The 18774-nt window shown below is 33.0% G+C and overlaps 1 pseudogene; it reads right to left on the bottom strand.

The window, feature by feature from the left end:
- Window positions 1-2531: 2531 nt before the first annotated feature.
- Window positions 2532-4452, bottom strand: LOC143387567 (antizyme inhibitor 1 pseudogene; annotated as a pseudogene).
- Between the last annotated feature and the right edge of the window lie 14322 nt (window positions 4453-18774).

Here is an 18774-nt window from a genome sequence, read left to right as displayed (position 1 = left end):
AAATAGGTAGATAATTTAAATTCCTACTGATATCAAGTTAAGTTTTTGTTTCTGTTTCCGTTTTTGGTTTTGGTGCTCGGGTGGGATCTGGGGCTTCATGAATGCAAGGCAAATGCTACCACTAAGCTATACTCCCAGCCCAAGCTAAGATTCTTAATATCAATAATTCAGATGAGTTGAATCTTTAGGCCTACTAGTCTACCAGACAGTGCTCAGATGAGCACTGCAAATGTTTTCCAGAGTATCTCTCTATTGTCCATGGTTTTATGATTGAACTTCTTTTCTTTATTTTTTATGTAATGCAACAATAAACAGGGGTTCCCATATGGCCCATTTCTTATATGGTCACACTTTAAAGATACCATAGTCTAGCAAGAGTAATTAAGAAACAATTCCTGCGTTTACTTTTAGCTTTCAATGAACATTAATGAGGATCCAATTCTTAACCCACAGCAGGAATCCCACCAAAAGAATTCCTTTTCTATTTCTCTCCAATTCTCTAACAAACTGCAGGTGCCTTGAGACTCCCATTAGGCAATTACTTTCAGCTGTCTCCCTGAAACACCCTGGGTCGTCCACCCTGTTTGGAATCTTGGCTTTCTGCTTTCCCTAGTGTCCCTCTGCAGCTCTACTCCTTAAAAGCAGCTGTTCATATTTATAGTCCTGGTTCCCAGCTGCACCAAGTTGGTCTCCTAGGGCTGAAGGAACCAGCAGCCTTCCTGCCTCAGTCTCCCCCAATCTGTAATAATCAAGACTCTCAGAGTGCCCCGGGAATTGCATTTCTTCTAACACTCAGCCTGGTTGTCTCAGGAGAAATTCAAATAGAGAATTCTCAAGGATGAATTCTGGTAAATAAAATTCTTCACTTTGTTATATCTCTATATAGAGTAACTTATTCAAGAAGTTAGCTAAAGATCAGGTTGGTTTCCTCAAGTGACCCTGTTTATCTCTACTCTGGAATATTATTGGCAGATAATATAATCCAAATACCTAAGAAAAAATATATTTTTTTTCACTGTAGCCCCTGGGACCTTGGGACTCCAAAGGGACTGTTAATATTTTCACGACACTTATGAACCTCCCCCATGGTTCCATTTTAGTTATGTCTCCATTAAAACAGCAAAGAGAGCAAACAAACATAACTGCCTGAAATCTTTCTTGAAAGAACTAAGATAGCTTGTAAATTTGTTATGTAACCTTTTATTTTATTTGGCTGCCAGACCCAATCTAATCATATATCAACATACTTCTGGCAAAAAAAAAAAACAGGGGAATCCCCAATTTTATCATACAACTGTATATTCAGAGACCACAACCTTGCAGGCAATAATTCTGGAGTGCTGATTTCTTCCTTGCCAGTAGCCAAGTAAAATAGGGTAACATGAAAATAGGAACTTTATCTACATTGAGCTCTTTTGTAGAGATTCTTTTGCTGACAGTCCTAAAATCAGCCATGGTGAAGATTTCTGGAGAATCCCAGTTAAGACTTTTTTATGGAGGAGGGGTGCCACTATAATACAATCATTAAGTTATGGAAGTTTATTTAAATGATTAAAACAGTATGCATATCATAATATTACTTTTGCATTTTGTTTGAATTGGTATGCTAAAATTTTATTAAGAACTTGTTTGTATGTTAATGATAGCCATTTTTTACAAATTGAAATCTAAATTCTTTGTTGGCCTCATACATTTATTAATGTTCTTTCCTCTTCAATTTTGTAAAAAATGTTTATAATAAAATTTCTGTTATTTCATTATTATATATTTGGTATAATAAAATTTCTGTTATTTCATTGTTTCACATTTGGTAGAATTCACTAGTGAAGCCTTCTGAGATGGAGATTTTAATTATGGGAAGGTTTTGACTGCCAATTCTGTTTCTTTTATCAATGTGGATTTTTTTGTTTATCCAGTTGTTCTTAAGTGAAATATGTCTGAAGTGGATATTGTACATTTTATTTAGATTGTCAAATGCATTGAAATAAAATTGTTAAAAATATCCCTATATGGTATTGTCTTTATAAGATCTATCTAATGCCCAGGGATGATACATGTCCACGATATTGGCAATTTTTGCCTGTTCTCTATGTTTTCTTTTTAATTTCCTAATTAGTTAAACTAATGGTTTATTCATTTACTTCATCTTCTTAAACAAGCATCTTCTAGTTTTATTGATTTGTTCTATTGATTCATTTTTTACTGCACTTATTTCCACCTATACAGTTATTTCTTATTCTATCATTTACTTTTTTGGGTAATAAATATTCATTATATTTAAATATGTGTTTAATGCTATACATTTCCCTCTAATCACTAATTTAACTACATTAAAAATTTTTGATATGGCTAATTTTTTTTTTAAATCTACACAAAATTTTATTGCAATCATACAAGGGTTACATTAGGTCAAATACAACAAATACTATGATGCAATTTTACATTTATTAAACTACAGTTCAAAGCACAAATTTACACATTCTAAATACACTAAATGTATCTAATGAAGTCACGTTTGCCTTCCACTGACATCTGATATATCTGGGTGAAAGACATTAACTTTACAAGACTTTTTAACACGAATCCTTAGTATAAAAACTGTGTACTTGGTATGTAAACGGTTTAATGGGGAACCCAATTAGTGGGCTTCCATCTCCACTAAGTCATCCATTTTGTTGCATATTTTATTTTAAACACTTAAGGGGCTGTTCAAACTGTTAAGTTTAAATATGGATACATTATCTAAATCTCCCATTACCCCCAAAATGAATTATAAATGAAAGCTGATTTCGTCTGGTCCCAAATAGCTATTACTATTAATTTTTGTTTCCAAGAGAATTAACAGAATAAGATTGTTTAATTTTTTTTCACCGGAATGTAGACCAGACAAGCTTAACCTGCTAACTTCAGATCTAAAGAAGCGTGAATGCCTGTTTAAGCTTTAGTGGAAAAGCTGTCTTCTTGGCTCAGCTGAATGCAAGAAGGCACAAAGAAGAAGTTCTTCATCATTGTGTCTGAAGTAATTCTAGCATCTTGCATCTCATACCAATCACTGAATGACATCATGTAATAAATAGCTGGCCTCTGAAAATCATTAAAAGCAGATGGTTCATGGAAAGAATCTGCTCCCATGTTATCAAAGATAAGCCAATCACCCACATTCAGCTCAGGAAGTAGACAGTTTTCCACAATCTGATCAAGCTCATCACAGGATGGACCCCAAAGGCTGCTTGTAAAGAGAGGCTCATCTTCCTTGTATTTCTTGTGAACCTCTGGAATGGAATTTAACTCCTCAGATAGTTTACTTGCAAAAGAACCATAAACACCATCATTCATATAATACATAAAAGCTGGTTCATCACTCCCGGTTTTTCCTCCAGAGGAAAATTTATCATTTTCAACAACTTTCTTTGCAATGATATTAACTGCAAGTGTAAATGCAGAAGACACATAGTAGCTTCCAGGTTCTGAAATTATCTTAATGCCAGAGCCTTCAGGAAAGTAGATATCCAACAGAGGGCTGATAACATGATTAACCTCTTCCAATTGAAATTCAGTTCCTGTAAAACCTCCACCAATGTCTAACATGTTCATTGTAAAACCAAATTCTCCAGCCATGTCAAATACCCATCGAGCATCAGATAGAGCATGTACGTATACTTGAGATTTTTTGCAAGCAATTGAAACATGAAATTTGACCCCAATTATTTGGACATCAAGTTTCTTAGCACATTCCAAGAGATCCCTACAGTTCTTCAGTGTAGTGCCAAACTTCATGCTACCCTCTTCACCTCCAATAGTATCTTCTGTTGCAATATGTAGTAAGACCTTGGCATTTGGATGATTACGTGCGATTTTCTTCAATTCAATCTCACTGTCACATGTCATGATATTTACTCCAATTTTTGCTGCATACTTTATCTGAGAAACTTTCTTGCAAGGACTTATGTAAATGTTATTTTCTGGAGATACACCCAATTCCTGCAGTAAAGCCATTTCATTTTTACTGGAACAAGCAAATCCAATTCCAAGAGCTGCCAAGATCTCAAGTACAGCTGGAGTAGAGTTGCACTTCACTGTGTAAAATGGCTTTATCTGAGCCACTACATTCTGCCATTGACTGTGTTTCTTCACAATCTTTCCAAGATCCCCCACGAAAAATGCATTTTTCCCTGTAAGAGTATGTTCATAAACATAGTTATCAATAACATTTCCAAGGTTTGTTCCTTCATCCAACAGGCCAACAGAGTAGTTTGCATCGTCAATAAATCCTTTCATCTCAGCCGTATTCCACAAAGCCGAAAGTCATAAACCAGGAAAAACAAGAGACGGGCCACCAAGCCTATGTCTGGGTCCTTAGAATATGCAACAAACTGCTACAAAGGCTTCTACAGTTGATTGTACTTCAGAAGAAACTGATACATCTTTCAAATAATCACAAGATAATTCTGGCAGCAACAGCCCACTCGACACCAAGCTGGATGAATATGAATCTTGGATTTCTGAAGTGAAGACCTCCATGGACAAGTTAGGAGATGGAACCCCCCTATCATCAGCTAGGTTCCCAAGGTGGCTCGGCGTTAAAGTCGAACTGCTCTCTATACAGCACTTCTCCTAGGCCTTCTGGGTAGTTGTATACTTGGTCAGAAAGTTCGCCGTGAGATAACGGCCCAAAGAGTCGGGTAAAGCGTCTTCTCTTTTTCGGCGGAATTTTTAAAGAGGGATGTGGTTACCTTGAGCAGAAATACCCAAGGCGGCCTGGGCCATAGGCTGCGGGGACGACGTGGGGAGAAAAGCGCGGCACCGACACCAGCTGAGCAGCAGTGGCAGCGGCGGCCAGAGAGAAATGGAGCAGCGCGGGTAAAAGGAAAAAGTCACGGGCTGGGTGGGGAGAGGATTTGGCCTCGTCACACCGCAGAGCAGCAGAACGAGAAAGGAAAAGAAGAAGCAGAGAAGGCGACAACAGGGTGAAAAAAAGGAAACGCTTCAGCCGCGAGGAGAGCCAAAGAGTGTGGAGATATGGCTAATTTTATTTTCCTTCAGTTCAAAGTATTTTCTAACTTTCCTTATAATTTATCTTTCATGCATAAATTATATGAAAGTACTTTGTATAATTTCCAAATATTTGTAGATTTTCCACATATCTTGTTTATTTTTTAACTAAACTGTATTTTGTACTTAGAATGTTAACTTTGTATAATTTCAGCCATTTAAAATTTATAGAGATATATCATGTATCTTCATATTTGGTTAATTTTGATAAATGTTCCAATTTCACTTGCAAAAAATATGTATTCTGCTATTGTTGGGTTAAGTATTCTACAGATATAAATTAGGTAAAATTGGCTTATATTGTTCTATTAATCATTGAGAATGAGGTGGTGCATCTTTATTTCACCTTCAAATTCCTTCAGATTTTTGCATTGCATATTTCTGCCTTTTAATTGGCATACCTAGTTAATTTAGTTTTAAGCTATTCATTGTCATGGAGGGTTTAAAAATTTCACATTGCTGTTTGTTTTCTTTTAGTCTTATATGTTCTTGTTTCCTGTACCTTTCTCTTTTTCTTTCAAATTGATAGATTTGATTTTTTTCATTTTTATCATTATTATAGATTTATTATTTATACTGTATTTTTTCATAGTGTCTGTTCTAATGGTTAAAGTATACAGTTTCATTTTGTTACAGTCTGTCTTCAAATATTGTTATAATGTTACCCCTTTGATATGAAAACCTAAAACAGTAAATTTTCATTTTCTCAATTACTATGCTATTATTTTCATACATAAAACTTACATATATATTACCATATAATGCTCTTATTTTTGCCCCAGTCATATATTTCTTTTAAAAGATTCAAAAATTAAGGAACTGTTTTTAATATAACCACATATTTTTCTGAATTCATTTTTGTTCTCTGTGTGTGTATACACACACACACACCCACATAAATTTCACTTATTATTTTTGGTTGTTATTTTCTATAGAGTCCCATTCAACACTGAATTAGCAAATAATGAGCTATTGCTCCAGCAATATGCATGGGTAGTTTCCTGCAAGCCCTCTAGTCACAACATTTTCATCAACTGATCAACACATGGTTTTATTTTATATGTGTTTCTGTATGAAGACACCCTACTAGTATATATATTTGACCCATTGTGACCAACAGGACTGTATCTCATGTGTGAAAAAAAAAAAGCTTTTCTAACACATATTTTCTTTGTAAAGCACATCACAGCCTCCTCATCAAGACTGAACAGAAATTGAATACCATTTTAAATAGCAAAATCACAAACACAAAGCACAAATATCTGAAAAAAAAATAGCATTAAATAGATTTAAAAAGTTTACATAACTAATTTACTGAAAATTTTTTCTGGATTATTGCCTTCATTTTCAATATTATTCCTATCATCAAAATTAGATACTCAAAAAAATAATCCAACACATTAGACTCTCAGTCCTTTGAATTCCTCTATTTTCATGATTTTGTCACCCATTCTACTTGACTCCTAAGGTCACAATGCATATATTTTAATTAATAATAATGGTGCTACATCCAAAATCTCAGTGTCAAGCATCCTTCTTGTTGACTATCAATTTATACTTCTTCACTTCACTCCTTGTACTAACACATCCAACAATCCAATTACCCCAGTGAGATCTACAATGAACCCTTCTATTCTCTGCTTCTAATACTTAGTTACTTCTTTTCTTCACTTAGGTTGCCTGTTCTATCATCCCTCACATTTTTCCTCAACTTCCATAATTCCCACATCTCTCCATTGTGTGTATCTGGCAAAACCCTAGCCAATTAAATCAATTTATTCTCAGTCTATACTGAAAGCAGGTGAAAATTTGGAAAAACAAAATGAAACAAAACAAAAGCATTTATATGTACTACTGATATATAGTCAATAAAAATTAAGAAAATCTTGAGTGCCCCTTGGCAATTAAAAGCCTTTTTAAAATTGATTCATCCTCTAAATCTCATAATGAAACAATTATCATCTCTTTGTAAAATTCTAAAAATAACTCTCTTAAGTGCTCACAATGACTACTGTTTTACTGATAAATCAGAAGAACCCAGAAGAGAACTTTTATGTATACCTAGTAAGTAATCTGCCAAAATATATGCTTCTGTGCCCCCCAATTTTTTTTCTTTATATCACTATGAATAAATTATTTTTGTTCTTATCTACGGATACCTTCTTTCTCATCAGTAAATCTACTATCACTTATTTAAGGCCCTTTTACTGAAATTATTTTCATTCTTTTGTTTATCAAAAACTTTCTTAGTTCCCTCTGTAAAGGCTAATTTTTCTCAGTTACACTTCAATGTAACTGAACCTCTCTCACTGTCCCATTTCACTAAAGCCTTTCACAGCAAAAATGCTCAAAGGTGTTGTTTGCACTGGCTAAGTCTAATCCATTTCTGAAATTATGACTTGACACCCTCCAATCAGGTTTTAGACCCCCATATTTTGCACCAAAATTTCCCTTCAAAAAGTTGTCAATTATCTATACATTGGAAATTTATACTTTTTCAGTTCATATCTTATCGCAGTGTCTTTTGATATCATGGTTCAGTTAATCCTTCCTGCATAACATACACACCTTTGCTTCTACAACACGCCATCTTGCCTCCATGATTTCATGGAAGGTTTATTTTTAACCTTATATGATAAAGTTCGTCTTCATCACAAGAGAGGGATAGAATATCAAAAGTTTTCTGGGTACAAAAATGAACTCAAGTCTCCATAACACACACACACACACACACACACACACACACACACACACACATACACACACCTCTTCTTTATGTGTTTCCATCACAATAAATGTTATATTTATTCCCTCAGATGCTGAGAACACAAGCCTCTAAATGACTAATTTCTGACAGCCCCCAACACACGAATTTCCCTGTATGAGAAGAAGTTTTTAGTTATTTTACCCATATTTCCAAGTGCTTTTCTGTTCTTCAGTCTTCTCCATATCAAGTCAATTCTCAAGATATTTTAGATCAGTCCTTGTAAGCCATCAACTATCTTTGGAATTCACTGTGTTACCTGGAGAAAAAAAAGCAAAACAAGACCCTCTGATCACTAAATAATCTCTCAAGATCTTACACTATCTCACCCCAATATGCTTCATGGAGTTTCTTTCCTGCTACTACATTTTATAAACCCACTATTCCTACCAAATATTGATGTAGTATACATGTTTTGAGTGCTTTTGATATTCTCTTCCTTTAATTTTCTTTTCTCCCTTATAATGTCATATTTCAATATCTCTTTGTGAATATACTTTATAATTGTTCCTTATAGATACACTTTTAAAATCTAAGTTACTACTATGTATTCTCTATTAAAATTCTTTGTGTTTTCTAATTTTCAAAAATAATAATTTCTTTACTATAAATTGCTGTAAAACTCATTCTATGTAATATTCACAAAGAAGTTAATGTCTTTTAACTATTATAAACATATCCAGGTTCCACAATTTAAAATTTCCTAAATACTCACAGGTGAATTTATGCCTAATAACTTTCTGAATTCCTTGTAGTGCCAGAAGCAATATATATATATATATATATATATATATATATATATATATATATATATATATATATATCTGTTAGATACCAAATAAATATTTTGAAAGAATGAATTAGTCTTACACATCAATTTAATCTCTAAATAAAAAGATTTACTTCCACAAAGAGGGCAATTATTCTATGGTTGAGGATAACAAAGAGCACTAGACGGAGTGTAATTAGAAGGAAAAAAAACACATCAGTTATTTTAGGAGAGATCATTTAAAATAATGAATCGTGTTCAAGGTTTCAAAATACTGAAATTGCAGAAAGAACCAGTGAGATATCACACAATTAACAACTACTGGAAGTTAGTACGATCCTTCATGCTGAAGACAACGGGGCAAAATTGCAGTTATTAAAACTTGGAAAACTGGCAAAGGATTCCTGAAACTGAACACAGACCTTAAGGAGGATGCACTGCTCCACGAGGGTGTTTCCAAGCTCAGAGAGGGACCTGGAGCTAGCCTGTGGACAGTGGAGGGGTGTCAGTTGGCTGGGACTGATGGCATTGAGAGCCCACAATGAAATGAGCCCTACAAGTACTTTTACAAAACAAACTGGAACTAAGTGCTGCTACTGAACAAATTTTACCTGCCAGGATGACACTAGGAAAAAAAAATGGAAACCTGAAAAGGAAGAAAAGGTAGTGAATGAAAAGAAGGGTGACTTCCTTCCTTCTGTGTTTTCTGTCTCTTCCTAGTGTCCTCATTGGCAGAATCTAAAGGGAAACAGCTGGAAAAAGGGAAGTATGGTTGGCAGACTCCTAACCCCAGCATTACAAAGTAGAATATGGAAGACTGAGTTTGAAACAGGAAAAATAGTTTAATTGCTAGCAACACAGACACCCTTTAAGCTCCAAATGCTGACTGCTCGCTTATAAATACACAAAGGAAGGTAGAATGAGCCAAGAAAAAATCCTTAAAATATGTGGACATATTGAGGTATTCAGTAATATTTGTAAGTGTCTCTGTTATTTTGCAATACCAACACCTATGAATTATGAAGGACAAATGACGAAAACGTTGATTTTCCTAGAAAGTTCTTTTAGATTAAAAAGAGTTTAACAGAAAAAATTTTTAGATGCATTTCATGGAATGATCTTTGGCTTGCCAACTGGAAAATTAAGTGGGGTTTATAATATTTCTCTTAGTTTTTCTTTTTTTTTTTTTGTCTTTGCTCTTATGTCTTAAAAAATTCTTGCTTATTTGATAGCATTCTATCAACCTTGCTGCTAGTATATTCTCAGCTGTTTACTGCAGCTATCCTTTGGAATATTTTCTTGAAGAACTGATCTACCCAAGAGGAACAAGTGTATTACAGCAAACCCCTCAGAGGCTTGCTCAAAATCCTCTGGTTGAAAGGAACATATATGCACTAGACAGTATTTCTTCTGAACTGAATTCCTAAGACTTGTCAGCAGGGTTTGGAGAATTGCATTTGGGTGCCACTGCTAAGTCAGGAAGATTTGTAAACCAAGGAACAAAGGAAAGGGATCCTATTAGTTATATATAACTATATTGTGGCTTTTATGTTCTCTGCACCAGTTCAAGTTATTATAAGGGAAATGTCATGTTATAGCAGAATTAAAACTGTTCAAACTGAATTTATACATCATTTTTCTTTCAAAAAGAGATGGAAAGGAATACAAGAAACATAAATATTAAAATTTTATTAAATTAAATATATTTTTTCTCTTGAATGGTTTGAAAAGGAAAAACTTTATTTTACAGGAAATCATTTTGTATTTTCCAAATCTCTTGCCACCATGTTAGAGAATCCCAAATGTAAAGGGATTTGCACAGTAGCATGAGTCTATAATTGCTAAACACTGATCAAATTTTCAGTGTTTAGCAAGAATATGTGATATAAGAAATTATTCAGTAGATTATACAATATTTACTGAATTCTCACTATTTATAAGTCACTACATCAGGAAATTTAGGGCCTTTTCCCTCTATTCCAAAATGGAAAAAGCTTACTTCTTTCTCTTTTGACTTACTTTTGCCCTTTTTGTAAAGAACTGCATTCAGAAAGAAAAATAAGAATTTCAGTTAAAAATATCAATCCTATGTAAGCAATTAACTGGGATTTGTTCTGAGGTCAACAAAATCTACTCTTGAGTTCTCCAATTGTTAACAACACAGGATAAAGCATTATTTTATGGCTCATACTGGATAGAACATTGCCTATTCTTGCCTCACTTGCAACCATAGGTGATCATTTCTAAGTGAGATAGATGTAAGCAAAATGCTTATTGGTAATCTTTAAGGAAACACATTTGTCTGAAAGAGTGGTTTGGTTTTGAGATTTTACATGTTCTTTTTCTTCCAGTCAGAAATCCAGAACTCCACCAACTATCTTAGACTTTGAACATGAACTTGAACTTTCAGTGCTGAAAGCTTGAAATAAATGATTGCTGAGCCACCCTAGTAATCTTGCAGTGACTGCACCTTGGTCTACCATGACAAAAATTTAATTACGCTTTTTGAAAATCACTAGTGTTTGAATTTTTTTTCTTATGTGCAATGATACTAGTAGTAATTGAAAAATAACAACAAAAATTATCTTTACTTTGTTCCACAGCATAGTAGTGTGATTATAGTTCACAATACCCTACTACTTATTTTATGAAGAACCATAAAAGAGCTCAAAGAAATGATAAGAAGATGGTTGAATAAGGAGATGAAGGTATAATTACCCTAATTAATCAGTTCATGTTGTACACATGTGTATCACACTGTACCCCATAAATATGAATAATTTTATGTCAGTAAAATTTTTTTAAAGAGAGAGAGAGAGAGAGAGAGAGAGAGAGAGAGAGAGAGAATTTTTAATATTTATTTTTTTTAGTTTTTCTGCGGACACAACATCTTTGTTTGTATGTGGTACCGAGGATTGAACCCGGGCCGCACGCATGCCAGGCGAACGCTACCGCTTGAGCCACATCCCCAGCCCATGTCAATAAAATTTTTAAAATTATTTAGAATTTCTATTTTCCTTTTAAATGTGATAAGCATATAATCCTACTTTATCCATTGCACAAAAGCCCCATTCATCTTTCCAGTGTCATCAGAGATGGTTCTACCCTTTTTTTAAAAAAAAAATTTAGTTGTAGATGGACACAATACCTTTGTTTTATTTATTTTATATTGATGTAATGAGGAGGATTGAACCCAGTGCCTCCCATAGGCTAGGCGAGCGCTCTGACACTGAGCTACAGCCCCAGCACCTGGTTCTACCATTTTTATGGTAAACACATAAATTTGTTTTAAATTCACATTTAACAATAATTATATTTGTCCAAATACATATTGTTTTCTGTGTCCAATGCTCTGTCTTGAATGCCTTAACTTCCTTCCATGTTGTAATTTTCTTTTGTAATGCTTTTCTCATTACTGATCTATCTGGATAAAAAATCATGTTGTCTAAAAAAATTTATGTCACAATATCTTGAAAGAGTTCAGTTCAATAAAAATGGTAGGGTCATAATAATTTCTCTTGTAATTTGAAAGCATCACTTCATTGTCTGCTGGATTCTATTGTTGCTGAGAAGACATCTGCTACTCCATGGCTTTTGAGTGAGCCTCTATCTTTCTCTATGATGTCTTTCTTTCTCTTGATGTTCTCCGTTTCACGGGAAGAAATCTAAGGATGATTTTCTTTATACTAGTCCACCTTGATTCTTGGAAGTTCTTTTGTTTTTGTATTTTTTCAATTGTGAGTGATCACATCTTTAACTTGAATAGTTCTCAATTTATTATCTCTTTGCTGGTACTTCTTCAGTTTGCGTTTTAGATACATGCTAGATTGGAATGAATTGTTTTGTATGGTATAAATGACAATTCAAAGTTTAGTGACTTGCATATGATTGTTCAATTGTTACAGCACCAGCCTTAAAGACTGCTCTTTCTACACTGAGGGTTTGCCTTTGGACTTTCCTCAGAAATCAGCTGTTTATATAAGTGAGTCTAATTCTGGATTCTCCATTCTGTTCACTCTTTTTTTCCATCACTGTACCAGAGCATTACTTTTTATTATAGTAGCTTCATAATAATTATTGAAACACATCATTAACCCACCAACTTTACTCTTTTCCCACATAATTTTAATTGACACATAGTAGACAGATTTATGTGCATCATATCATATTTTGATACATACATAATGTGTAATGATCAAATTCAAGCATATAATCATCTCAAATATTTTACCACTTCTTTATGGTGAGAACATTCAAATTCTCTCATCATTTTTGAAATACACAAGGTACTGTTGTTAACTATAGCTATCCTACTCTGAAATAGAACACTAGAACTGCTTTCTGCTACCTATAGTTTTATACTTATGTATTCGATCCTACCTCATCTCCTCCTTCCTGCCACTTTTCCCAGTCTCTAGTTATCATCATTCTATTTTCTACTTTCATAAAATCAACTTTTTTAGATTCCACAAATGAATGAATTCACGTTGTGTTACTTGTATTTCTGTGCCTGGATTGTTTTATATAATAAAATGAGTATGTATCAAAAGGAAATGAAAACAGTATATTGAGAAAAAAAAGCTGTGCTCCATGTTTACTGAAACATTATTTACAATGGCTAAATATGGGATAAACCCAATGTCCATCACTGATGGACAGATTAAGAAAATATAGTATATATACATGATGGGATACTATTCAGTCATATAAAGGAGGAAATCTTTTCATTCACAGAACATAGATAAGCTGAGAGAAAAAGATTTTTAAAATTTATTTTGGTTATTCTCAGTCATTCATATATATATATATATATATATATTTTTTTTTTTTTTAGAACAATTACTCATTTTATGCAAAAATTCCACTAAGGTTTAAATTGAGATTGCACTGAATTTATAGAACTATTTGGAAAGAATTGATACAATAATATCATTTTTGTTTTGGACTATGAGGACCAAGTATAAGATTGAATTTCTGTTGCACTTCTTAAGTTATTTTAATCAACATTTCAAAATGAGTTTGGTACAAAATTTTCACACATTTTGTCATACTTATTTCCAAGCATTTTGTATATGTGAAGCTAGTGCATATGGTATTTCAAATTTCAATTTCTAATTGCTTATCGTATATATATATAGTGATATAATTGATTTTTGTACATGTATCTTGTATCTTACAAATTTGTTATACTTGTGATCTTATGGGAAAAGTACTCTCTTTTATCTTTAAGTATAATGCTTCCTGTAAGTTTTCTATAGATCTACTTTATCAGATCAAAACTCCTTTCTAGTCATAGTTGGCTAAGAGGATTTTTGTATGTTGTTTTGTTCTTAATCAGCAATAAACGTGATCTTTGTCTCATGCATTCTCTACATCTACTAAGATAATCATATGGTTTAATTTTTCAGTTTGTTAATATGAAACATTAAATTGGATGATTCTAAAACTTTATATTGTTCAATTCTGATATAAACCTCACTTGGTCTTTGTATTAGTTTTCTATTGATGCTGTAACAAATTATAAAATAACTCAGGGACACAAATACAATGTTGTGTGGTTGTAGGTCAGAAGTTCTAGAATCAACATGCAGACATGACTGTGTGGCTTCTTGAGTATCCAAGGAAGTCAAGTTTCTTTTCTTTTCACATTTCTAGAGACTCACCTACATGTCTTGGCTCATACTACCCAGGTTTCTTTTTAAGATATTGGAATAGTAACTATAATAACTTTTGCATTAACCACATAGTTACCATATCCAGTGTGTATAATTCCTATGTAACTCCATGTTGCTATATTCTTCACCTTCTACTAAAGGATTTCTAGTAGTGCCCATCTGGTGACAGATTTTTAAAAATCTTTTGTATATTTCAAAGTCTTCCTTTTGACTTAATTTTCCCAAGACATTTTTTTGTAAGTATAGAATTAATTATAAGTTAAGGAGGTCTTATTTGTTTCTTTTTGTTTTCAATACTTTAAAAATACTTCTTTACTGTCTTATGACTTTTTATCTGATGAGAAATCTTCAGTCATCTTTGTCTTTGATCATATGTCACTGTGTTCTTTTATCTCAAGGGATTTCTGACATTTTTCTGTTTGTCATTGTTCTTGAGTAATATTTGACATGCACTGGTTGAGATTTTGTCATGTTTCTTCTGCTAGGGGATCACTGAATCTGTTGATTTATAGTTTTAATAAAATATTTTTCAAAGTCATTATTTCTCTAATATTTGTGTATTTTGATCTTGGAACCCCCACAATGATTCCGTTCACATATGTATAGGATATTTGAAGTTTTCCCAGATGTGATTGATAACCTTTTCATTTTCTAAAGTTCCTTTCTTACTCTGTTCATTTTGGACAGTTTATATTGCTATGTCTTCAAGTACATTAATCTTTAAAGACAAATTCCACACTATCTAATCAGCCATTAATTCCATTCAGTGCATTTTTTACCTTATACATTTTAGTTTTCATTCTTAAAATTCAGACTGACTCTTCCATATCTTCTGTGCCATTACTTATTTTTAATATAGATCAGAGTTAGGATAATTGTTTTAATGTGTTTTTTCCCTTGCTATTTCTAGTATTAGCTTGAGTTTGGGGTGTCTATAAGCTATAGTTTCCTTTCTATTTATTTTAAATTGATACCATACTTTTGGCATTTTATCACCTGGGTACTAGACTTTTATGTTCTTTTAACTACTATTGAATTTTTTTTCTAAAATTATTTCAAACAAGTATGATTTATTCCTGTCTGATTGACTAGTTATCACCCCTGTCCTTATTTTGCCTCACTATAAAAGAATTCATTGCTTTCTTTTGTGAAGGAAGGGATGTAGGCCCAGAATAATTGATTCCTCTCTTGCTATTTATGTGGTTACAAAAGCAGGTTCCAATATTTTACCTTGTTCTTTATGGAATATGCTTAGTAGAATTGTCTCTAACTATTCTGTTGTATTTCCAGGAAATATTTATTAAGAAATTTACACTCTGAGTTACCTTGTAAATATGTTTTGCTCTTCCCATATTTGCTTCATGAATAAAGCATCAAATTATGAACTATAGAATAAAAATACTTTGTGCTTTTTTCCTCCCCGCTCACACCATCATATATGTAATTTTGTATAACAATGAGGGTCTCCTTACATCTTCTGTGCAATTCCCCTTCTCCCTCCCATTCTCTCCCACCTCTCCTCCCTATTTAGTGGTAATCTCCTTCTAAGAAAAAAAAAAGAGAGAGAGAGAGATATGTGTCACAGTAGATTGGGTAGAGAGAGGTAATGGGAGGTGAGGGGAGGGGAGGGGGACTAGGAAGGGCAGCAGAATACAACAGACACTAGTATTGCTGTATGTATAAATGTGGCTGTATAACCAATGTGATCCTGCAATCTGCACATGTCGAAAAATAAGAATGCATACCCCATTTGAATCAAATGTATGACATGTCAAGATCATTGTATTGTCTTGAGCAACCAATAAAAAATACTTTGTGCTTTAGCATCTTTTTACATATAATAAAACTGACAGTGTATATATGTCCCATTAAAAAAAATCAAAAATTGTTTCCAGTATTATGATATGATACTAATCTGCAAGGTCATACTGATCATTTATATAAAGGTCTTCCAAACTTTTACCCCATTATATTTTCTTTTTAAAATTGATATAATTATATATATATATATATATATATATATATATATATATATATATATATATGTTATACAGTACAATTTGACACTACAATACCTATAAACACTGTATACTGATTCAAACATTATAGTTAGCATTTCCATATTACTTCATGCATTCATCATTTCTTTATAGGAAAAAAATGTTCAAACTCATCTTTTTTAGCTATTTTGAAATAAAAATAACTCATTGCTAACCAAATTCTAACCTTACTGTAGGTTAGAATATATAAGGATTTGCTGTTGTAGTTAAAAATAAAAATTGGATTCCAACTTCCAAAACTTGGCATTCAATCTTGTAAACTCTGATCCAAAACAAACAGCAGGAGGACAATGCAAAAACATCAACCCTCACTTCTTTTCTTGACCTCCAGATATTCTGAATCTTAAGGAGATAGAGATGAGTCATTAGTCTATAGAGGCCTATATTGCAGGGTTTCTTTCCACCTCTTTCAACCTGGTTTCAAATTAAAAAAAAAAAAAACTCTAGAAAAATGAGATCCAGAAAACTCCTAATTTTCATGCTCTAAAGAAAAAAAATTAGTTTAAATGAAATTTTCTGAATCAAAGAGGAAAAACATGCTTTAATACAGAACTCTAATAAACCCCAAAGCACAGAAAATCATACCAGCATCACAGCTCCACTACAGTTCTAGGAAATTAACATTTTCATGAAGATTCTGAGGCACTGTACAATTTATGAAGGTCAGGTACCACCTGGAATGTGTTAAACATAGAAGTGCAAACTTTAGCTTCATTAGTTCTTCATTGAAGATCTTTATTTCAAGTCCCCAAAGAAAATGTATTTTTTAATAATTGTAATATTACTGACCTTTTCCAACAGGCTGTTGATTGATTATATAACCTTTCAGTCCACTGTAGCATTGTGTGCTGTCAGCCTGTGTCCTGGCTGCCAATTTAACTCCATGGGAGGAAGGCATAGAGTTGACCTATGGAATAATAACTCTAAAACATTTGGGCTCTTGGGAAAGCCTGCATTCCAGAAAAGATTAAAAAAAGAATTTTAAATGGTAATTAACTCTTAATCAAGAATAAAAATCGAGACCATGTAGGTTTTACATTCCCTGTGGAATACTAGTTTGTCTAGGTAATCATACCCGGATTTTGGATTGTAGATTCCCAGATCTGAGTTTTAAAAAGAGAATGGCTTAAAAACAAAGAAAGAAAGAATAAGAAACACATTATTTGAATGTAATATGATGTGATGTGATGTGTGTGTGTGTGTGTGTGTGTGTGTGTGTGTGTGTGTAAAGAAATCATCAAACATTAATTATTTGGAAAGCCAAAAAAGATTTTATGTACAAAACTCATAATAACTGAATAATATAAAATGTATCCTGGAATGGTAATTATTGTGGGAGAAAGGACAGATTTTTTAAAAAATAACTTCTTGAAAACATTGGGGATTGAAATCCAGAGCCACACACATGATACAAAAATGATCTATCTTAAACTAAACTACATCCCCAGCCTTAAAACTATTTTTTTAAAAAAATGTCACAAAAAGTTAGAATAACTGTTTTAATCAAGACATTTAGAGTCTGGTGTCCTCTAATATTAAAGAGGAAAAAAGCAGAAAAAAAAGAAAAGGATAATGTCAGTAATATCTAAATATCTATTATATTCCTTTAAAAATTTAAAATTTACTCTAGGTTCTATTCCTGTTGCACTTTCCATGTTTTACAAAAGTCAATTATCACATTGAGTACCTCTGTCCTAGCAGAAATTAATTTTGTATAGAGAATGATATCAAATACACACACTGTTTTATCATTAGGATGGAGAAGCTATCCATCATGAATAAGCTTTCCTGTTGAGTCTCCATTACCCTAAATAGCCATCTCTGCCCCTCAGAGACAGCCATTAGGAAATGTAGGAAGAGGTTATTAGAGAAGAGGAAGGGAGAGCAACTACTAGATTGTTTCATAAGTTTATTATGTCAAAAGTCAGTTGATGTTTCAGAGTCAAGATTTTTATTTGTTATAAGGTATTTAAAGGATTTGGGAGAAATTCGAGTTATGTATATGAGGATCCCCTTCTCAGCATTTCTTGGGAAATTTATATATTTTTCCTAATCCTAATTTTGAGAGAAACCAATTGAGAAATCAAAAATGAGAAGATAATTCTCCAGTGAGAATTAAAGCTAACTCATCCCTGTAGAAATATAAAAACTTTGAATAATCCATTTATGTCAAAATGCAAGCAAGAGAAAAAAAACATGCCATCAGATAAAGCAGAAGATTATGGGTAATATTTGTAGAAATTATGTTTTTCTAGTGTGTCTACAAATCCTATTTTCTGTTGCTGCAAACTGGGTCTGAGATCCTGGCTTGGCTACTCAGAGTTGTCTGGAATTTCCTGATCTTGAGTTAGAGGTACAGTTTTTCTTTCTTTCCTATTGCATTATTGAAGGTAAGTTCAGAGTTCTAGCATACATGGTGATTTGTTATATAAAAAAGCTGAAGGATATGTCAAC

The sequence above is a fragment of the Callospermophilus lateralis genome, unplaced genomic scaffold (genome assembly GCF_048772815.1).
Source record: "Callospermophilus lateralis isolate mCalLat2 unplaced genomic scaffold, mCalLat2.hap1 Scaffold_137, whole genome shotgun sequence".
In the NCBI taxonomy this organism is placed as follows: domain Eukaryota; kingdom Metazoa; phylum Chordata; class Mammalia; order Rodentia; family Sciuridae; genus Callospermophilus; species Callospermophilus lateralis.
This window is presented reverse-complemented; position numbering and strand designations above follow the sequence as displayed.